At 40.2% G+C, this 23,471-nt stretch overlaps 1 protein-coding gene across 2 annotated transcripts in view; it reads left to right on the top strand.

The window, feature by feature from the left end:
- Positions 1–872: 872 nt before the first annotated feature.
- ZNF148 (zinc finger protein 148) overlaps positions 873–23,471 on the top strand; it is a 131,055-nt gene continuing 108,456 nt past the window's right edge. Inside the window, exon 1 of one of the 2 annotated variants that reach the window (XM_029213685.1) lies at positions 873–1,122. The gene's annotated coding sequence lies outside the window, so the exon portion shown is untranslated. Of the gene's footprint in view, positions 1,123–1,361; positions 1,992–23,471 lie in introns of those variants that run through there. The other variant, XM_029213686.1, reaches the window with a different exon arrangement.

Raw genomic sequence — 23,471 nt, 5'->3', positions numbered from 1 at the left:
TTCACTGAGCATCTATGTTACATGGCTGACCTTGTGCTAGGGTGCGGACACAAAGATGAGAAATTGTAAGCCATCGCAGTATGCATAAGCACCTCAGGGCGCCCAGGAAATGTTAGTTGAATGAAGGCACCATTAAGGAGGTCACGGTTTGGCTAAGGTCACTTAAAGGGCCTCCAAGTGTTGAGACATTAATTGTTCAATTCCAGTTCCACATAGACCATAACCATGTCTTTTGCCATACAGACCGAGAAGGTTTGGGCCCCTGGTGAAGTGAGGGGGAAATACCATGTAAGATCTTGCGCAACAGGGTCCAGGGCCGGATTTCTTGATCTTTCTCTATGCTCACACCCTGCATATGGTTGCAGACACTTAACCGGGTTTGCTAGTTTCAAGAGCGCTGTGTTGCCGCTTCCGGAAAAGGTAGCATTTGGGGGTTGGTGTCAACGACTGGAGGTCGCAGGGGAGAGGACTGGGGAAGAGAGGAGAAACGAAAAAGCCAAAAGATTCTCAAAGATAACCTTTCACTTAGGTTCCCGCCCCTTCCTTTGCCCCGAGCCTGAAATGCACCCGGCCACCGAGTCCTCCACTTCTCAGAGCGATAAGCACTGATTAAAGCTGAAGGCGGACCCCCGTCTCATAGACATTTCCTCAGTTCTGGTCTTTTTCAAATTGCTTTCCTCCCAGGCCCAGCCCGAAGGGACCCCGCGGCTCAGGGCCAGCTTCCCCGGCCACACTGGGCTGTTGACACGCAGGCGCCGAAATCGAAGCCACGCTGGGTCTTCCCAGCCTGGTCGCCGGCCCATGGAGCGCCGGCGCCGCCGAGCGCTTCCCCTTGTGCGGGGCTTCCCACAATGCACCGCGCCGGCAGTGGCGGCGACCGCGGCGGCGCTCTAGCCGCGGCATGTCTGCGTCTCTACTGCTCTGGGAGGAGGAAGAGAAGGAGGAAGAGGAGGAGGAGGAGGGGGAGGAAGAGGAGAAAGGCGCAGGGGTGGGAGCTGTTGCCGAAGCTGCCACAGCAAAAGTTCTCCCCCCTCCCCCCTTCCCCTCCTCTTAGGGCCCCTAGAAAGGTTGAAGCTGCCGCCGCCTGCAGTCGGTGACCGCGCGACTCGGCACCCGCCCGCGGTAAAGCGCTCGGCCTGGCAGGCCCGGGCCCGGGGGAGGGAGGGGGAGGGGGCGGCGCGCGGGGGGAGCGCGCGGCGGTAACCGCCTGACCCGGGGGGAGCGGGCCGTGGCGAGGCCGAGGGTGGCCAGGGGACCGGCCGAGGCCGAGGGAAACGCAGGAGCTGGCTGGGGGACGGGAGGAAGCAGGGCGCGGATGGTGGGTTGGGGGGTTGAGAAAGGATAATGACGGGGGTGGCTGAAGCGAGAAGGCGGCTTCCGAGGCCTGAGGCGGGTGTCAGAGGTAGGGAAGGAGGTGGGATGGTTGCACAGGGTGGCCAGAGGGTGCTGGGTGTGGGTGTGAAAAGCTTAGGAAGACACCAGGTCTCTGATCACCGTGTCTGGTGCAGTGCTTTATGCACCGCAGGCCTCAGTCACTGTTGCTGCCTGAATGTGTTCTTTGGGAGAAGGGAAGGGCAGGGGTTGGAGAAAAGAGAATCCTTGCAGGAAACGTAGTGGGAGCGTGCACTAGGAGAGAGGCCGGAGGGAAAGATGCCGGGTAGGTGGAGGAATGCAGGGGGTGGCTGTGGAGGAGTCTTGAGGATTCTGGGGGGGTGTTCATTGTGCAGATACATTAGGTATTTCGTTGTGGAAAGAACTGAAGCGTTTCTAAGGAAAGAAAAGAAGGGATATAAGGAGTTTCCCTGAATAGAAAGGGTAGGTTTGAAGCAAGAGGGAGTGCTAAATACTGGAGAATATGAAGAGAATGCATGATAGAATAGACAGATGTAGCAGAATTAATAAGTGTTGGCCCAAGGACTAAAGAGTTATTCCAGATGGGCCAGGATGGCCTAGTTCCGAACCTGTTTGGGCTCTTCTGTAGATGACATTCGGTAAGTGCGGGTACCGGCAGTGGTTGGGGTCACTGATAATTAGACCTTAGGCTGTCGTTTGGTCTGAGACATTTTAGACCTGCACGAGTGAATATGAGAATCTCTAAAGCAGACCTTAAGAAAATGCCTGGCCTACAGGGATTCTCTAGGCCATGGAGTTTAGATTTTAGCAATTTTGAAATATTATCACTTACCAGAGGCTGGGTGAACTCTATTCTGGCAGACGCTGGAATGGAAATTACTTGACTTGGCGGTTTTCTTCACTGCCCAGCTTATCTGGTCCAAGAGAACTGTTGCCATATTATGCAGCTTGGGTTGCAGTACACAGGGTTATAATTAATGGTGGGGAGAATCCATGCTTGGTGGCCCTTCTTTGGAGACTCGATTTGTAGCTCAGATTAGTCTAACTGACTGGATTGGTTCCATAACCCTGGGGCTGGTGGGAGATCTTTTGCCATTCGCTGTTCCTGAATGGATACTCTCACTGAGGCATGGTGGTATTGAAGAAAATACATCAGCCTACAAAGTGTGGGCCTGCAGAATGGAGGATTAGGATATCTGTTTTGGTCTTAAGTTGCAAGGAGGTCAGGACTGGTTGTTTTGAGGTCTAGGAGAACCTGAAGAGACTGGATGATTCTAGAGCCAGGTTGGAGGGAGTACTAGCATTTCCCTATCAGGAAATGTACCCAGGCTGTTGGGTTTGCTGAGCTCACACCAGACTGGATTTTGAAGAGGGAACTCTGGGCTAGAACCATACCCTTAAAATGTATCTGAAAATTAGGCACCTTTTATATTATTAAGAAAGACTATATACACATCACGTTGTTATGTTAATTAATTAAACTGAAGAGAGGGTAGTATGAAAAACCCTTTTATGGATATAGAGGGTGGAGGGATTAAAGGCGAAGACAGAAATTTGGGGGAGGGATGGGAAAATTCAGTCATTCATTCTTTCAGCAAATAACTCTAAAGGAGAATAATTTAGCATTTGAGTACATAGGGGCTTTTATTAAAATTTTTCTTATAGAAATAATCCAGGATTATTTTTAAAAGATTTGGAAAACTTTCCATGTCAGTACATTTGGAGTTATTCGTTCTTTTTAAGGGCTTCAATATATTACATAGTAGCATATACCCATTTTTATTGTCATCATAGTATGAAGAGGTCTGTTTTCCTCCCCCTCTTTGGCACTGTATATTATCAGTTCTTTTAATTTTTGTAAGTTTAATGGATTTAAATAAAGTATATCATTATTTTTCTCTCCTTTAAATTATATGAAAGGATACATGTACGTAATTTAAAAAATTGTCCTGAGGGAGCTTATAATGAAAAGCAATAACCCCTGTCTCACCTGTCCATTGCAGTCCCACTTTACAGAGACTACTTTTAATCATTAATTTTTATAATTCTTATGCTTTTCTCTAGGTCTCCAAGTAATATGCATGTACTCTTATTTCTTGATTGATCAAAATGATGTTAAAAAAGGAGTCAAGAGACTTCTTACTATGAGTGGAAAGGATTTGTGTCACTGTCATTATACCTTTTCTCCTTTTCAAACTTTGATAGTTACTATTTTAGCTTTTTAATTTGATGTCTTTATATCTTTAATATTCTTAAAGAAAAACATTTAAAATTAGACTGGAAAAACTGGGTGATATGATTAAGGGAAGTTTGGTGGATGGACCTTTAGGAAAGACTAGGTTGTAGGAAATAGCATCTTTGCAGCGTAAGTGTCGCTGGTTAGAGATGAGAAGTTGCTTGGCAGTGATAGTTGTTCATCTTGGAAGTAGTTACCAGGTCAACTGTGCAGAATTCTTTGACAGTCTTCAGGAGAGTTTTAGTGTGGGGAATCTGGGAATGGATTAAAATGATCCTTGATTGTTCTTTCCAGGCTTCTGTGGCAATTCTTATGTTAAGGAAGGAATGGATTGGTATGAATATGTGTTTCTTCTTTGTGGAGGAGAGAGGGAGGGATGGGGAAATTTGATAAGAGGGAGAGAAGGATAAGGGACAGGGTATGATGGAGATGGTGATAATTTTGTGGGAGGCTGAAGAAAAGGTAAAGAATTCTGAGGACATTTGGATATGGTTGACTGTGAAGGAGATTTTTACAGTGGTGAGACAGATTTGTGGCAGTCTTTAAGGAAATTAGCATATTTAAGTCACTAATAAGTTGGGAATATGGTGGAAAAGAGCATGCTGCTCATGTATTATGATAGATTCATAAAATATTGGTTTTTGAAATTTGGTACGAGGTGCAACGTCCCTGAGTCAGGGTGACAGATATTGGGAGTATAGAAAGAAAGATGTTGCTCCTCTTTTCAAGAGTCTTGTTTAAGTAACCCCACCTCTTGAGAATCTTCCTTACTTTGAATAAGAACAGCATTCGCATGTTGATTATATAGTGCTAAATCTTGTATTAGTTTATGAGAATTATTTCTCTTTGTTTTACAAATGGTAGCTAGATTGTAACCTGCTCTAGAGCTGAGACTTTCCTTAATCTCTGGGGAAACTCACAACAGCTTGTTTTTTTTTCGATCAATTAATTAATTAATTTTTGGCTGTGTTGGGTCTTTGTTGCTGCGTGTGGGCTTTCTATAGTTGTGGCGAGCGGGGACTACTCTTCCTTCTGGTGCTCAGCCTCTCTCATTGTGATGGCTCCTCTTGTTGCGGAGCGTGGGCTCTAGGCTCATGGGCTTCAGTAGTTGTGGCACATGGGCTCAGTAGTTGTGGCACACGGGCTTAGTTGCTCCGTGGCATGTGGGATCTTCCTGGACCAGAGATCGAACCTGTGTCCCCTGCATTGGCAGGCGGATTCTTAACCACTGCGCCACCGGGGAAGTCCCAGCTTGATTCTTAAATGCTTAGTAAGTACTTGTTGAATGCTTGATAGAAAGTAGTGTTCACCATTACTGATGGTGGTGGGACTGTGTGAAATTGCTGAGCACTATGGAGGTATTGCAGACAAAATTGTGTGTGTGTGTGTGTGTGTGTGTGTGTGTGTGTGTGTGTGTGTGTATGTATGTATTTGAGATAGTGAAGGACAAAGGGATATCTGACTGGGGAAGGCCTTTAGATATAAGGGAAGGCGGAATGGATTAGAATGGAACTGGAACTATCCTGCAGAAACACCTAATGGGTGGGACCAAAGGTTCTCTTCTAATCTGAGGCTAGTTTAATCTGAGTAAATCTGGTCTGGAGCTGGGGGCTGGTTTAATTTGGATTTTCTTACCTTAGGCCTAAATGACTGTTTAGAGATCTTTAGCTGTTTTAAGAATCTGTCTGATTTAATTTGTTTTTAGAATAATAAAAAAGTGTTAGATGAAGTTTCTTCCCTCAAGGAACTTACGGTATTTTTATTCTTTTAGGGAGAGAAAGACATTTGTGAAGTAATTCTATAACAGTGTAAGATTTCAGAAAATTGATTTTTTTCTTTTTTCCCACAGTTCCCTGGCTCTCCCACAGTCTGCATTTTCCCCACAATTCTCCATTCTTTCCTAAAATTCCCTGTCCCTTCCACTGTTCTTTTGCCTCCCAGAATCTGCATCTCTTACAATTCCGCATGTATCCCAAAATTCCCTTTCTTGCCACTCTATCACAATTACCCCTTCTTTCACAAAATTACCCCTTCTTTTACAAAATTACCCATCTTTCTCCAAATTCCCTATTATATTCCACAGTTCTTTCCCTCCCACAATTGTTTCTCTCCCACATTCCTCCCATCTCTCCCACAATCCTCCATTCTCTCCCACAATCCTCAGTTCTTTCAGAAAATTGATTTTTTAAAACAAGTATCAAAAGTGTACAGTACCTCCAAATGAGGATTTTTGTATTTTGGTAGTCACTTTCAGTACTAGTGTTCAAAACATTTTTCGAACACCTTTTCTGATTTATCGTCTAGCACATTATATACAGTTTACTTATATATTGAGTACCTATTGTGTGCTCTTGAGGGGAGGGAGTCTATAAAGGTGAGTAAAACATGGTCCCTATTCTCTAGGAGTTCATAATCCCTCTAGGATGGCACAGTTACAAGTAATGCAAGGCATGATGTTATTCTGAATGGTCTCATTGGTGACAAATCTTTTTAGTTTGAAAGATGTGATTTTTAGAAATGTTGAACATCTGTCAGTATCAAGTAACGTGAATAAAGAATAGTTTTGGTTTAAATTTAGTTAGTCACAGAAATGGGGATGACTTTTTTTTTTTTAATTAATTAATTATTTATTTATTTTTGGCTGCATTGGGTCTTCGTTGCTGTGTGCAGGCTTTCTCTAGTTGTGGCGAGCGGGGGCTACTCTTCGTTGTGGTGCACAGGCTTCTCACTGCAGTGGCTTCTCTTATTGCAGAGTACGGGCTCTAGGTGCGCAGGCTTCAGTAGTTGTGGCTCACGGGCTCTAGAGTGCAGGCTCAGTAGTTGTGGCACACGGGCTCTAGAGCACAGGCTCAGTAGTTGTGGCACACAGGCTCTAGAGCGCAGGCTCAGTAGTTGTGGTGCGTGGGCTTAGTTGCTCCACGGCATGTGGGATCTTCCCGGACCAGGGCTTGAACCCATGTCCTCTGCATTGGCAGGCGGATTCTCAACCACTGTGCCACCAGGGAAGCCCGGGATTATTTTCTTGATTGACTTATTAACTAACTTTGGAAAGTACTCCCAAAGAGGAATTTGGAAATATTTTGAACAGTGGCAATAGCTTCACATGTAGTTAGTTAGGTACTAGATGAATTTTGGTTAAATGCGTCAGATGGTTGGGTAGATGGAGTGAATAAATAAGTGGTAGCCTCTCAAGGTAACTATTTTAAAGAGGACCACACTGATTTTAATATGTAAATAAATCCTGTCTCTGTTAACAGTTCATTACTGTGAACAAGGTAGTTTATGATTAAGTTCCCACATGAGTTTTACAGACAGTAAGTGCTATAGGAGTTCAGAGAATGGAGAAATGAGTATTGGCTAAGGTTTGGGGAAAGGATTTAAGTGTACCGTACTTTAGCTGGATATTTGAAAGGATTTCTTAGGGATCTCAGGAGAGGAACTAAATTGCTCCAAATTTCTCTTGCAGCCCTAGAATGAACCTAGACTCTGGATCTATTTTTGTCTGAAGGCTTTCTGCCTATTTCATTTTAGCTACTCCTACTGGTTGGTTCCTTTTCAAATTCACCTTTGCTGGGTAGATTTTGAGCCCCCTGAAACAACTGGTGGCGGGGGGCAGCTCTATTTCCATCTATGTCTAGTATAACTTGTAGTTTTTCCTTTTTTGAGCCTGTACCCCACAAATGACTTGGTCTCTGTGAGTGAAGAGTATGAGTCAACTCGGCTCTGTTTCCTGCATGCTTTTCTCAAAGTTGCTTTCTGAATTACAGGATAGAATAGACAAGAGAATTGAGGACATGTGTCCAGTAGACACATGCTTGTTGAATAAATAAATGAATGAATGAGAAAGTATCTGAGGTAATTTATCTAAATTATCTATATGTTTTGTTTGTTTCAGTTTATTTATTCATAACCTACCTTTTTCTACAAAGGGTTTAATGGGGCTGACAAAAATATGTATACCATAAATGAATTGAAATAACTGAAGTCTAGTTGAAGAGAAAATGAAAGAAATATCTGTTTAAAGAGTATAAGACCTATCATTATGGATGTTAGAGAACTAAGAATAAAGTGCAAGATAAGCATTGGAGAAGGAAAGGTGTTATTTGATGGAAAGTATGATTCTGAAAGAAGAAAAAGGTTATTGATATATGACAGGTTATGATTAGAGGAAAGCAAGGGAAGATTGAAGGTAGAGGATTATTGGAAATGGCTAATTTTGGGAGGAAGATGGTAAGACTGTTTGAAGGATGAGAGTTTCAGAAGTTTGGAATGTAGTGGAAATTATTTATGATGTTGATTTATAACTGAGGTTTCAGAAAATAATAGGATGAGTTTTTTTAGTCAACAGGTAGTGCACATTTGTTATATGCACAAGCACTGTTAGATGCAATCAGGGATACATCCTTTGGGATTTATATTCTAATAGAGGGGCTGGACTTGAGCACAAATAACTACACTATGATCACAAATGTATTATGAGAAAAATAATGTTACTTAAGTTAAAAGGTGGGAAAAAACATTTGATTAGGGGAAAACCTGGGACTGCATTTAGTAGCATGGAAGTGGCATTTTAGCTAGTCTTTGAAGGGATGGACAGGATTCTGACTGGCAGAAATTATTAGAAAGCATTCCAACCCAAGGGATTAGCAAACGCAAAAGCATGGAGGCGAGAAGCCAAGGAGATGTGAGGAATAGTGAGTTGGTTTTAATTTTTTTATTTTTGGTTTTAATTTTTTTTACTGTGATCCACAGTAAGGAAAACATGTCATATCTTGACCTAACGTAGGCATGTATGAATGTTTGTGTATATGTATAAAACAAAAGGTTTCAATAACAATAACTGTCCTTACCATGTTGGATGCACTCTATGTTTTCTATTATTCTGTTTGGCTAAAAAGAAAAAAAGAAAAGATGGCTGTCACTCATTAAACTGATTTCACGATGAACTAAATAATTGATCATAACCTGTAGTTTGGAACACAGAGTTCATGAATAGGGCATACTTTGATAAAAGATAGGAAGGCTCAGTTGGGGTTGGGTTGAAAATGGATGGCCTTGAAAGCTAAGCTGAGTAGTTTGTATTTGATGTGACATAGTGTTGTGCTTGGTAAGCAAACAAGCTGGGTTTTAGTTTTGTCCCTTATATTTACCTCCACTATGATTATGGAGAGAATTACTTCCTTCCTGAGCCTCAGTTTTCTCATCAGGAAATTGATAATCATTATACCTTCTGGCAAGGGTTGCTGTGAGGATTAAACTATGTTAGTCTAGGATTTAAAGCACGCGTAGAGCTACTGAACTTTTTTTGAGTAGAGAATTGAGTCAGGGACTGTATATTAGATACCTTAATCTGACGATAGCTATACCATACAGGATAGATTGCGGGCAGTGTGGTGGTAGAGTATTTGCAGGTGAGAAGCCCAGTTAGGAGGCTACAGGAGAAACTAAGAAGGGCTTGAATTAGTTTGATAGCAGGAGGATTAGAAATGAGGGGGTGGGATGTGACTGGATGGAGAGAGGAGGGGAAGATGACTAGAAAATTAGAGTTGGGGAAAGAGTCAAAAGGCAGCGACTGAAATTGGGTTACATCTTTGGGTAGTTTGGTAGGGTAGATTAGAATAGATAGTTACACTTTCTTGCATGTAGTAGGTCCGCAGTTGTTTGCTGAATGATTAAATATGTAAGGTGAGGAACGCATTGTGAGTGAAGACAGCAATAGATAGGTTTGAGAAGGAGGGTTTAGGTTGGAGGGTGCTTTTGATGGTCTGCCAGGATTTATTAATTCAGGAAATATTTTTGTATACTTACTGTGTGCGAGGTTCTGTGGTAGGCAGTGTGAAGGATACACATTTATATATGACATAAACATGTTCATATTCTTCAGGAGCTTATCCAGGGACAAAAATGTGTACACATATGTCTATGACAGAAGTACTATGGCAGGTTCAACTTTGTGGATGAATTGGTACGTAGCTTAGAGCTTAAAGGATAAATAGGATTATAGTAGGCATGATGAGGGTTGGCATTCCAAGAGGAAGGAGTGATATGAGTGACAGTGAGAAAAATTCTGGATATGCTGAGGGATTGGTGGTCTACATTAGCTGTAATTTAGGGTTCATGTTGATGAATGGAAGAGAAAATAAAGCTGTAAAGTAGACATCTAAAAATCCAGACCAAACTGGTTTTTAAAAATTTGTTGAGAAATAACTTATATAGAATGCTCTCCAAGGGGGGAAAGCGGAGGGGGTGGGGTGGTGGTGGTGGTGGTATGAATTGGGAGATTGGGATCGACATATATACACTAATATGTATAAAATAGATAACTAATAAGAACCTGCTGTATAAAAAAAAAAATAAAAATTCAAAAAAAAAAGAATGCTCAAATCTTAAGAGTACAGGTTAATTTTTTCTTTTAGCTTTACATTGATGTAATCACCACCCAGTTCAATACAAAGAACATTCCCAACATCCCAGAAGGTTTCCTCATGGGTCCCCTCCAAGGTGATCTCTCCTTCAAACAAAAGTAACTACTATTCTGACCTCTATCACACAGAGTAGTTTTGTCCGTTTTTGAATTTCATATTAGTGGAATCATACTTCTGTGTCTGGTTTCCTGTGCTCACCATATGTCTGTGAAATTCATCCATGATATGTGCAGCAGTAGTTCATTCTTTTTCATTGCTCTGTGGGGTTCGTTATGTGAATATACCACAGTGTATTTATCTATTCCATGATTGTTGGAAAATTGAGTAGTTTCTACTTTTTGGAAATATAAAGAGTTTTAACTTGACTCAGTATGTAGTGGAGAGCCACTGATGATTTCTGAGTGCATTTAAGAATACTAATCTGGTGACCTGTTTTGTTTTTTTCTCTGTTTTTTGCAATGAGGAGAACCTAGTAACTAGAAGACTATGACAGAAGTGTGAAGTGTTGAGAATCTAAGTTGGGATAGTGGTAGTGGGAATAAAAGGAAAGGGATTGATGTAAGAAATAGTTCAAAGAAAGAATTGAAGGATTTGATGGCAAATGGGCTTTTGGGAAACAGTGAAGAAAAAGAGAAAAAGAAAAGTTAAGGGAAACTCCAGGACATTTAGTTTGGATGACTGTGAGAATGGTGGTGCCGTTAAAAGAAATTATTGGATCCATTAGCAGAACCATTTTGGTGGGGAAGAATGGCTACTTTGGTTTTAAGACACATTGCCCAGTATGTGAGGCACCAGTGGAAGTATCTAAGGAGAGTTATCTAGCTAGAGTTAAAAATATTGGCTTCGGCTGAGGAAAGAGTTCCAGTGGAGATTTGGGAATGTGTACATAGAGTCGGTAATTGAAGCTACTAATTCTGGGTTTGGTAGGGCGCTGATGGCTGTAAAATTATCTGGATTAATGATTGAGGTGTTAATTGAAGCAATAATTGAAGAATTTAGTGTAAAAGCAATAATTATATATTCTAATTTCTCGGGAATAAATTAGATTGTAGCAGAAGGCGATGGTTTAAAAATTATTTTGGGGAGCTGGGGGGGAAGATATCCGTATGAGGATAGAAAATGTAGAACCAGGGTAAGGGATGAAACCCTGAGGGGGAGAGAATTGGAGATAGCTCCAGGACAGAACTTGGGAAAAATACCCACTCTTTGCGCTAAGAAGAGGACTAGAAATCACTGGAGAGAGAAGAAGCAACTACAGAGACCAGAGTAGAATCATGTGTTACAGTGATGTAAATCAAAGGAGGTAGTTCAAGTGTCATTGCCAAAGAGAGGATAAGAACTTGGGTGTTGGGGTCATAGGATTTGGTCATGGAATTGTTTTTTGGTCTTCAAGAGAGCAATTTGGAGACCAGAGTGCATAGGGTTAAAGGGCTAAGTGGGTTGGGAGAATATGGAAGCATTGGCTATAGGAACTGTATTAAATTTATTTTAGGAAGGAGGAACAACTCTTTTTCCGAAACTGAAGGCAAGAAGTAGCAGATGGATGAAAAGATACAGCATTTTAGAAGCTATAAAGAAGATTTGATTACAGGTGGAGAAGTTGTGATCTGAGGGAATTTTATGGAAGAGATCAAGTGTTTGATGAGATTAAGAACTTAAATATGAAACTGATTTGGATTAGTCAATGAGATGGAGAGTTGTATTTAGAATAAGTCAGTTGTAGAAGATTTCATAGGTTTCTGGTGGCACTTAACACCTAGTGTGTGGGTGGGGAAAAAACAGATGGTGAAGGTTGTCTCTCTTTGGGGAGATGCACGGTGAATGTAAATGGGACGTCATGATATTCTGGAGAGGGCAGTATTAAAATGGCTGATGGACAGATTTAAACTGTGTAGGGAGATAAGTGAAGCCAGAAGGAGGTGAAGAGCAGGTGTAGACCTAGAAAATAAAGTAGTTGTGGTTAAAAAAAAAAAAAAAGATCTCTGAAGTTACAATCCTAGTGGTACAGCACTTCCAGTTGATGATCTGTTTTCAGTATATATGTGTGGGTGGCTGAAGTGCAGATGAAGGTTTTAGGAGTTTAGGAAGGTCAGCGTGCAGTTCTTCAGCACCTCAGTCACTGAGGACAATGGCTGAATATGGGACAAAGTAGAATTGAAGTCTTTGGGGAAAGAAGGTGGGAAGGATTCTGGAACCTGGTAGGTGTTGCAGATGGAATGGTTTGAGCAATGTGAACTGCAAAGAGATTTTTTAGTGATAGAAGAGCAGCGGGAGTGGCCTTGTGGAACAAGAAGAAGCAGTTGGTGCTTTTATCAAGCTGAAGGAGTAGGAGAATGGATAGCTAAGTCCTGAGAAGCAGATTGTTCAGGAAAAGCCAAGCTTGAGATAAAATGAGGAGGTATCCAGACAAGAGATGATAGTGATCTGAATTGTTGTTGTGGCATGGTGATGGAGATAAAAAGATGGATTTGTTACATTCACCAGTTCTTTACATTTTTTATAAATAAATTATACTTGCAAAATCATTTCCATTCATGTGTAGTATACCGAGATAAATTCAACTGAGAGATATTCGTGGATTAGAAATGAGACAATGAAAGAAAAAAAATGGTGAGGTGGAGGTGTACTAATATAAAAGGCAAAAGACACGGGGTAGTTTGTTGACATAGAACATGGATAAGCTGATAGGAGCTAGTAAATGGATAGAAATGAATGAGGAGGTTGGAGTTGCCCTGAATAGGAATAAAAGTAAGCTGAAGAGGACAGTGAGTAGCTTGTAACAGAGAAAATATGGAGAAAACATAATGCTACCTAGGAAACAATGCCAGGACCCTATTCCATCTCTGTGCATGTAAGGACAATCCTTGCTATCCTTGATGTTATTATAAAGGTGATAGTATGTCATGCATAACTTTTTAAAAAAATAACATGAATGATAGAAACATTGAGATCTTTGATCTCTACTTGAGTGCCTCAAAACCACATCAAACTTTGTTTGCAAAAATTGTGTGGTGTTAATTTGTATATGTAAAGAGGTTCAGGTAAAAAGTGGAAAGAATGGGGTGGATGGTAAAAGGAGGTGTCCTAAGGGATCTAAAATGGCTTCTATAGTTTTTTTTCTTTTTTTTTTTTTTTTGGCTATGACTTTTATCTCATATATTTCTTAGTGTTCTTAGGAGGGTGGCCTGCTCTGTTTTTTCATTTCATTTATTATCTGTATAGCTATACAGTTCTAAATATTCTTTCTTATTTCTAGTTATTTATCATTTATTGAACATTTCTAAAGGAGCTGTCATGCCAATTCCAAAACCAAAATATGGCTAAAACTTAAACATTGCTTCTTTTTTTGTTTTGTTTTATTTTATTCTTTTTAATTAATTTATTTATTTTTGGCTGTGTTGGGTCTTTGTCGCTGCGTGCGGGCTTTCTCTAGTTGCAGCGAGCAGGGGCTACTCTTCATTGTGGTACGCCGGCTTCTCACTGCAGTGGCTTCTCTTGTTGCAGAGCACAGGCTCTAGAGTGCAGGCTCAGTAGTTGTGGCGCACAGGCTTAGTTGCTCCATGGCATGTGGGATCTTACCAGACCAGGGCTCGAACCTGTGTCCCCTGCGTTGGCAGGCGGATTCTTAACCACTGTGTCACCAGAAAAGTCCCTGTTTTGTTTTAAATCTTCAGCATTATCACCTCAGGGCTTGAAACCTTCATCATCTTCCATTGATGGTGTTTAAGACCTAAACCAGGCCTCTTATCCATTGGCTTGTGTCTCTGCTATCAAACTTTTGCTTGTCCAGTTACATAGTAGCATTGATTTTTGTCAGACTTTGTCTTCTGGCAACCTTTCCCTTGTACTATCAAAGGCTTGACTCTCAAGTACTTACCTAACTGCTTTTAGAGATTCTCTATTAGTGCCTCGCTGTGGTCCCAGCAACTGGCATTTTAAACCATTAAGGGAAAAATACTGTATGCTTCAAATCCTTAGTATTTGCATTATATTCTTCACATGATAAATGAACTCTTTCGACCTCTGAGCAAATAATACTTTATGACCCTCCCTGTTCAGATCAGGGTTTTTGATGTTCTTTCACGTTTCTGAGAGAGAGCTTATTTAGTGGCAGTGAGAAAAATACGACAAAGCACAAAATATATAGTATTGGTTTTCCATCCTATTGCAGCTTTGCTTCAGAATTAGTTCCAAAATCTAGCCCTGGGTCATTCATCTTTTTTGTTTTTTTCCTCTTCCTTTATTTCTACATTTAGTCAATCACCAAATTTAATAATGAAGGACCTATGGAGACCACCCAGAGCTTTGAAGGCCTGACACAGCCCAAGGATGTCGCTTTATTCAGTTCACAACTTTGCCGTAATCTGCCAATAGTCTAGAATTGTTTCTGGGACCTGCCTTAGACATAGCTAGGCCTTGGTGAGTGGGAGATATTCTGAATATTTGAGTGGATTGTGTGGGTTAGACTAATGATGGATATCTTAAGGAAGGTGTGAGGAATGATTATTGTAGAAGTGGAGACATTATGTTTTAAAATGATACATTAATTTAACATAGATAAATGACTTCACAAGACGGGGGATGGATGCCTGAAAATCTTGGTTGGTGTGAAGGAGTTTACCTTGTAAATTTGAGAGGAGCCAATATATAAGGGATTAGAATGAAATACACACTTGATGTTTTGCAGGGTCCCCTATATACTTGTCAACACATACATATACACCTGCATGTGTAGATACATATAATGGTAGAGATAATGTGTTAATCTGATTAGGTTCTGTAATTAGAGTCTTTGGGGAAATGTATGGTAGTCTTGTTACCAGTGATTCAAATGAATTGGTAGAGAATATTTGGAAAGATCATTAAGTTATTGGGGTATGTTTAGGAAATAGATTTTTCAGTGACTTTGGTGGCCTCTGGAATAGGTTCACAAAATTTGAGGGCAATTTGGAGCAAATTTGTGTGTTAAGTTGGAGAGTGTTAGCTTTGAGGGAATGTAGGAACCAACAAAAAATGCAGTATTTGAGAAAGTTATTTATGAATTGATTTGGTAGATGCTGATAAAATGATAGAAGTTACTTGTGGAGAGGTTTTGTATAAAGTGGGAGGTGTAATGGAAGGGATTTACGAGAAAGCTTGTTACTATTAGAAAAGTAAATTTCAAAGGGGTAAAATTGGAAAGACGGTTTAGGGAAGATTATTCTTTTGGGAAAATGTGGCTCATAGGTTGAAAACAGGAAGGCAAGAGAAAACTAAAATGAGTAAACTAAGGTGTAGAAAAGTAAGAGGAAGAGGAAGGATTAAAGAAGAGGTTACTGAAAGAGATTTCTTATTGTGAGAAGTGTTCTGTTGGATACTACTTTTGATAGTGGTTCGGTACGGAAAGGGCCTTACATGTCCCACGGTACGTAGGGAGGAATTTTACCAAGGATAATTAAGTGTAATAGTTTTATTTCCTGAGAAACCCGGCAAGTAGGGAGCCCTCCGGTTGGGAGACCAGGCCCTCCCGGGCGGGATTTTGCCGGCGCTCGGCTCCGCGGCGGGCGGAGCAGAGCGGGTGGTGGGCCCAGAGCAGCCGCAGCTGCCTGCGAGCGCGGCCGAGCAGAGCCGAACTGGGCGGGGTCGGTCCGGTGGGCCGCGGGCCTCGGGAATCCGTGCACCCACGGGCCCTCGGGGGGCGCTCCAGCAAGTGAGCAGGCCCCGCGCGGCGCGATGGGGGCCGGGAGGAGGGGCTTCCATGAGCGCCCGAGCAAACCTCCGCACGCGGCTCGCACGGCTTCCTTTTGTTGTGTGTACGTGTGTGTGTGCGCGCGCGTGCGTGAGTGCGCCTGTGTGCAGGGAGGCGGCGGAGGAGCGCCGAGAAGCTGGGGTTTTTCCTGCCGAGGTGGCTGGCGCGCCCGGGCCACGGCGGGCGGTGGGGCCTTCCAGACACCCGTCTTCCGGGTCGGGGCCCGCGGCGCGGTCGGGGCCGGTTCCCCCAGCGAGATGGCAAACTTTGTGAGTGGCTTCTCGGCAGCTAACAAGTGTCTGCCTGACAGCAGGAGCCGACGGACGTTAATTGACACCCTCCTTTCCGTCCTCCCCCTGTTTTTTTCAAATCTTATATTGGACTGTATTGTGTTTACAGTTTTATGGTGTGCGAAAAGGTCAGACGGGTAACTTGGGTCTACTAGACAGTTTTTTTACTTGGTATCAAGAGCAGAAAATGTACGCTTGTATCCGTATGTTGGCGCTACTAAAACCTGCATGTTTAGTGGTAGGAACAGTCCTAAGGCCTTTCCAGAATTAGTCTGTAAGGGCAAACTTTGGCTCTCCAGACTGTGAAGCACGGATTACAGTGCCAGGAAAGAGCTACTTGTGTAGTAGACTAAAAACTAGGTAGTTAGGGAATGCAGAAGCTAAAGCCCTTCCCAAGAGCTTGAATTAAAAACAGCTTTTTTTGTTATACATAATTATGATTTGTGTAGTTTGCATATCGAGTTTTACACAATTGGGCATGGCGTGATTAAAAACAGCGTTTCTTATTAATTTTATGAAGGGCAGTTGGTAAAGGCACCACACAGTTTTGAAATTTCAAGTATGTTAAATGTTGCTATAAATAAAATCCTATTCAGATTTTTAGATTTAAGAAATCTAAAAATACGTTTGCAGTTGTCCTTTGGGTGCAGAAGGAAGTCCTGGGTTTCTCGGTGCTTGTTTCTGGGCAGATTTTCAGTATTGTCAGCGTGAAATGGGTGTAGAACCTTAACCTGAGTGAATAATTTGCTTGAGATTACCAGTCTGTTTGCAGCTGGGAATAGACTCTGGGTCTCTTATTCCCAGTCTGGTGACCTATCCAAGAATAGACTAAGGAAACTGGGTATTTGTCTGTTTGGTGGAAAATATGGCTGAGTTGATTTTATAGTGAGTATTAGAAGAGTCAGAAAGTGAATGTGTGAACGTTTAATCTCTGTTGTAGCATTTAGATATATGTAGTTTCTCCACACTGAATGTCTTTGGCCTTTATTTAAACACATAAAGGACTTGAGGATATTCCTCAGTGTTACTTTTCATGGCATTTTGTAGCACATTTACATTTGATTAAAACAGATAGATGCTTATTGTATTTAACTGTGGGGGGAATGTGTTTTTCGTGTGGGTATTTTCAGTGTTTGAAGAATACACTGAAATACAAGTTAGTTGGTAACTTGAGAATGTTTAGCCTCCTCACAAAAGCTAGGGAGAGGAGGAATTATGTTAATTTCATTAATTTCTGATTAAAAAACCTTTGGCCCTCTTTATTGAAGATGTTTACAAAGGTACAGATGGAATACCTGTGAATTTTCTCCTTTGCTTTATATACTGCTATTTTCATTATTATCACGACATTAGCTACAATTCGTTCATTCCTAGCCTTTCTTATGCCTTTCCTCCTATGTCACAAAAACATTTTCTCTTCTTCCTCCTTCCCGTCTCCAAAGAACTCTGGAAATTTTTAATCTAATACAGTGATTCTCCACGAGAGGTGGTTTTGGCAATGTCTGGAGACGTATTTGGTTGTCACGCTGGGGGGATTCTATTGGTATGTAGTGTGTAGATGCTAAACATCCTCCAATGCGCATGGTAACCCCCACAACAAAGAATCATCCAGTGCAAAGAGTTAGTAGTGTTGATGTTGAGAAGCCCCGATTTAATTGTTGAGAGCAATATTCTGCCTATGAAAGTTATTTGTAATGTAATTGGCATCTGTATATCACATCGGTTATAAATCTTTTCTCGGAGTTGTCATTAGAATGATCATGGGTAAAAGGTTAGGAAGTATATTTTAGAGCATCAGTACATAGGATTTTGGAGCTGGAAGATTAACAAGTATAACTCTTTCCTGGCGGTCCAGTGGTTAGGACTCCGTGCTTTCACTGCCGGGGGAGCGGGTTCGATCCCTGGTTGGGGAACTAGTATCCGGCAAGCGGTGTGGCGAGGCCAAAACCAAAAACAACAACAACAACAAAACACAAGTATAACTCTTTCAGTATGTAGATAAGGAAACCAGAGTTTTAGAGAGATTGTGACTTACCCCGAGGTCCTACAGATAACGTGGAGTTCAGGTTTCGTTATTTCTATTATAATTTAATTGTAATTTACTTATTTAATTAAAACTAATTTTAATTATTACTGAGGGAAATGGTATTTTATCATTTTTGCTTGATAAATTTAAATAATCAAGCTAAAATTTAAAAAATTGCATCATGGGAATCTCAGTATCCACTAAATTATTGTTACTTTTTTCAGATTCGCACATTGTTGAATTCTTTAGCATGGTTTTGTAACCATTATAACCTTTTCAGCATCTGCTTTTATAAAAAAAAGTTAGAAAAATTAAAAAAGACCACATACAATTTAAAAACAAAACAATTGGAAGTTAATTATGATACTGTAGGCAACATGCAAATGCAAACCCAACTGGAATTGTTAAAATGTCTTAGGGTGTCTTGAACTTAAGACATCTGTTCTGTTTTGTGAGGATCACTATAATGGTCCGTTATTGTGCTGATTGTAAATCTATTCCATCAAGATCCTTTTGGTTAATTTTAGAAAAAGATATTGGAACTTTCAGGTGACATGTAATTGGGTGAAATATAAATTGGGTATTTAGATTTAAATTGGGTATTTCAAATTACGTGCTGTATTGTCAGAAAGAACTATCAGTGGAGTTCTTTTTAAGTTTTAAAATTTTTTTCTGTGGTGCTACTTTTTAAAAATGAGAAAAACAAGTAGGACAAAAGACTATATGAGCAAAGATTTCTTCAAAAATTGTTTTATATAAGAAATTTATTTTATAGAAAAAATTTAAAATGCATATTAGCAAAAAGAGTAAAATCACTAACTGGAAGAAGCTGCTGTTAATATTTTGATATGCAGCATGTTATATTTCTGTTAACCTTTTAATATGAAAAATTTAAAAAGGTGAAAAATACAATAGTATTATGAACCTCTATATACCAGTGACCTAGCCTCAACAGTTAGCAGTTAACGGACAGTTTTGTTTCATCTGTATCTCTGCCCTCTATTTCCCATCTCACATAATTAAAAAAACAGCAACAACTTTATTTTGAAATAATTATAGACTCAAAGGAAGTTGCAAAAATAGTAGAGTCCTGTGTATACTTTACCCAGCTTCCCCCCAATAGTGACATCTTCTAAAGCTCTAATACATCAAAATTAGGAAATTGACATTAGTACACTACTGTTATCTGAATTGCCAGACTTAATCAGTTCTCACCATTTTTTAATCCTAATTCATTTGTGTGTTTATAGTTCTGTGTGATTTTCTCCTATGTAAAAATTCATGTAACTACTGCAACAGCGAAGATACAGAACTATTCCATCACCACAAAGAAAATCCCTTTTGCTACCCTTTATATTTGCACCCTACCCCAAAATCCCTCCCTGTCCCCTGGTGACATATTTTCCATCTCTATAGTTTTGTCTTTTCAAGAATGGTTTATAATGGTATATTAATACATACTTTGTTTAACCATTCAGCTGTTGAAGGACTTTTGGTATATTCAGTATTTTGCTATTAATAATAAAGTGGTTATGAACATTCATGTACAGGATTTTATGTATAGTTCTCTGAGATAAATGCCCAAGAGTGAGCTTCCTGGGTTGAATGGGAGGCCATGTTTTTTTTATTTTATTTTATTTATTTATTTTTGGCTGCGTTGGGTTCTTGTTGCTGCGTGCAGGCTTTCTCTAGTTGCGGCGAGTGGGGGCTGCTCTTCGTTGTGGTGCGTGGGCCTTTCATTGTGATGGCTTCTCTTGTTGCGGATCATGGGCTTCAGGTGCGTGGGCTTCAGGAGTTGTGGCTCATGGGCTCTGGAGCGCAGGCTCAGTAGTTGTGGCTCACGGGCTTAGTTGCTCTGCAACATGTGGGATCTTCCCAGACCAGGGCTTGAACCCGTGTCCCCTGCATTGGCAGGTGGACTCCCAACCACTGCGCCACCAGGGAAGCCCCCATGTTTAGTTTTATAAGAAATTTCTAAACTGTTTTTCAGTGTGGTGTATCATATTACATTCCCATCAGCAATGTAAGAGATTTTCTGCATCCTTGCCAGCATTTGTTATTATTGCTATTTATTTTAGCCGTTTTGATAGGTGTATAGTGATATCTTACTGTAGTTTTAATTTGCATTCTCTAATGATATTAAACGTCTGTGTGTGTACTTATTTGTTGTCTGTACATGTCTTTTGCTCATTTTTTAATCAGAATGTTTTTTTTTTAACTTTTGAGATTTGAGAGTTCTTCATATATTTTAAATACAAGACCTTTGTCAGATATATGGTTTGCAGACATTTTCTCTCAGCCTATGGCTATGATAAGCTACATCTTCTTAAGGTCTTTCACAGGGCACGTTTAAAAAAAATATTGAAGTATAGTTGATTTAAGTGTTGTGTTAATTTCCGCTGTATAGCAGAGTGACCCAATTATACATATATATATACTTTTTCATATTCTTTTCCATTATGGTTTATCACAGGTTATTGAATATAGTTCCCTGTGCTAGACAGTAGGACCTTGTTGATTATCCATCCTATATATACTAGTTTGCATCTGCTAATCCCAAACTCTCAGTCCACCCCTTCCCCACTTTCACTCCCCCTTGGCAACCACAAGTCTGTTTTTTATGTCTGTGGGGCTGTTTCTGTTTAGTAGATATGTTCATTTGTGTTGTATTCAATATTTTAGATTCCACATATAAGTGATATCATATGATATTTGTCTTTCTCTTTTTGACTTACTTCACTTAGTATGATAATCTCTGGGTCCATCCATGTTGCTGTAAATGGCATTATTTCATTCTTTTTGTGGCTGAGTAGTATTCCATTGTGTATATATATCACATCTTCTTTATCCATTCATCTATCGATGGACATTTAGGTTGCTTCCATGTCTTGGCTCTTGTAAATAGTGCTGCTATGAACATGGGGTGCATGTAATCTTTTCAAATTATAGTTTTTTAATTTATTTATTTTAATTATTTATTTTTGACTGCATTGGGTCTTTGTTGCTGTGTGTGGGCTTTCTCTAGTTGCAGTGAGCAGGGGCTACTCTTCGTTGTGGTGTGCGGGCTTCTCATTGCAGTGGCTTCTTTTGTTGCAGAGCATGGGCTCTAGGCATCCAGGCTTCAGGAGTTGTGGCTCGTGGGCTCTGGAGCGCAGGCTCAGTAGTTGTGGCACACAGGCTTAGTTGCTCTGCAGCATGTGGGATCTTCCCGGACCAGGGCTCGAACCCATGTCCCCTGCATTGGCAGGTGGATTCTTAACCACTGCACCACCAGGGAAGCCCCAAATTATAGTTCTGTCTGGTTATATGCCCTGGAGTGGGATTGCTGGATCATATGGCAACTATTTTTAATTTTTTGAGCAAACTTCATACTGTTTTCTATAATGGCTGCACCAATTTACATTCCCACTAACAGTGTAAGAGGGTTCCCTGTTCTCCACACCCTCTCCAGCATTTATTATTTGTAGAGTTTTTAATGATGACCATTCTGACTAGCGTGAGGTGGTACCTCATTGTAGTTTTGATTTGCTTTTCTCTAATCATTAGTGACAATGAGCATCTTTTCATAGGGCACATGTTTTTTATTTTGATAAAGTTTGGTTTATTTTCTTTTATGGAACATGTGTTTGGTGCCAAGCCCAAGAACCCTTTTCTTTAGGTCTTGAAGGATCTCTTCTTTTTTATTCTAAAAACTCTATAGTTATATGTTTACATTCATCATCCATTTTGAGATAATTTTGTATGTGGTTGTGAGGTTTAGGTCTAGACTCTTTTTTTGGCATATGGATGTCCAATTGTTCCAGCACTGTTTGTTGAACAGGCTATCTTTCCTCCATTGAATTATTTTTGCCCCTTTGTCAACTAAGAATTCATTTCATAGACCAGTTCATTTATTCTATAACCAGTTCATGGTTATAGAACTATTTAGATTATTGGTTTCATTTTGGTTTAGTTTTAGTAATGTGATTTTGATAAATTGGTCCATTTCTTCTAAATGTCCAATTTAAAAGTATAAATTTTTTTGTAGTATTCCCTTATTATCTTTTTAAGTGCTGTGCAATCTTAGTGGTATCCCTATTAAAATCTTGATATTGGTGATTTGTGTCTTCTCTCTTTTTATTTTTATTTGTCATGTTAGAGGCTTTTAAAATTTTTGCTTCATTGATTTTCTCTGTTTTCCTATTTTTAACTTCATTGATTTCTGCTCTTCATTGTTTCTGTTTTACTGCTTGCTTTGGGTTTATAGTTTGCTTTTTTTTTAAAGTTTCTTGTGGTAAGTAATTAGGTTATTGATTTGAGATCTTTCCTCTTTTCTTTTTTTTAAGATTTTTGTTTATTTTCTTTTTCTTTTTTTTTTTTTGGCTGCATCGGGTTTTAGTTGTGGCAAACGAGGTCTTTGTTGAGGTGCGTGGGATCTTTCGTTGCGGTGCAGGTTCTCTCAAGTTGTGGTGTGTGGGTTTTCTCTCTCTAGTTGTGGTGTGTGGGCTCCAGGGCACATGGACCCTGTAGTTGTTGCGTGCAGGCTCCAGGGCACGTGGCCTCTGTAGTTTGGCTCAGTAGTTGTGGTGAGCAGGTTTTAGTTGCCCTGTGGTATGGGATCTTTAGTTCCCCAACCAGTGATCGAACCCACGTCCCCTGCACTGGAAGGCAGATTCTTTACCACTCGACCACCAGGGAAGCCCCTCCTCTTTTCTAATGTAAGCATTTAGTGCTATAAATTTCCTTCTAACTACTGGTTTAGCTGCATCCCACATATTTTGACATGCTGTGTTTTTATTTTCATTCATTTTTATGTATATATTTAAATTTTTTCTTTGAGATTTCCTCTTTGACCCATGGACTTTTAAAAAGTGTTCTTTACTGTTTTGTGTTCACAAATTTTCCTGTTGTCTTTGTTACTGATTTCTAGTTTGAGTCCATTATTGTCAGATAATGTACCTCTTGTATTATTTCAGTTGTTTTAGATTTGTTGAGGCTTGTTTTATGGCCCAGGATATAATCTGTCTTCATGAATGTTCCATGGGTGCTTGAAAAGAAATATGTATTCTGCTTTCGTTGGGTGTTATATTCTATATATATCAAGCTGACCTTTTTGGTTGGTTGTGTTAATACAGTTTCTCTGCTGAAAAAAAAAAGAGTTGTCATAGCTTTTCCATTCTTTTACTTTCGATGTACATTACTGAATTTCTTGTTAGCAGCATATAGTGGGGCATTTCAAAAATCTACTCTGCCAGTCTTTCTTGATTCGTCTGTTTAGACCATCTGTATTTAAGGTAATTATCGATAAATATTAGCACTTAAATCGCCATTTTATTATTTGTTTTATTTTCTCTGGTTTTCATTTTTTTGTTTCTCTTTTCTTGCCTTCCTGCAGATTACTAGAACATATTTTAGGATTCTGTCTTTCATAATT

This window comes from Monodon monoceros, unplaced genomic scaffold, assembly GCF_005190385.1.
Source record: "Monodon monoceros isolate NGI ecotype Baffin Bay Population unplaced genomic scaffold, NGI_Narwhal_1 Super_Scaffold_11, whole genome shotgun sequence".
NCBI lineage: Eukaryota > Metazoa > Chordata > Mammalia > Artiodactyla > Monodontidae > Monodon > Monodon monoceros.
This window is presented reverse-complemented; position numbering and strand designations above follow the sequence as displayed.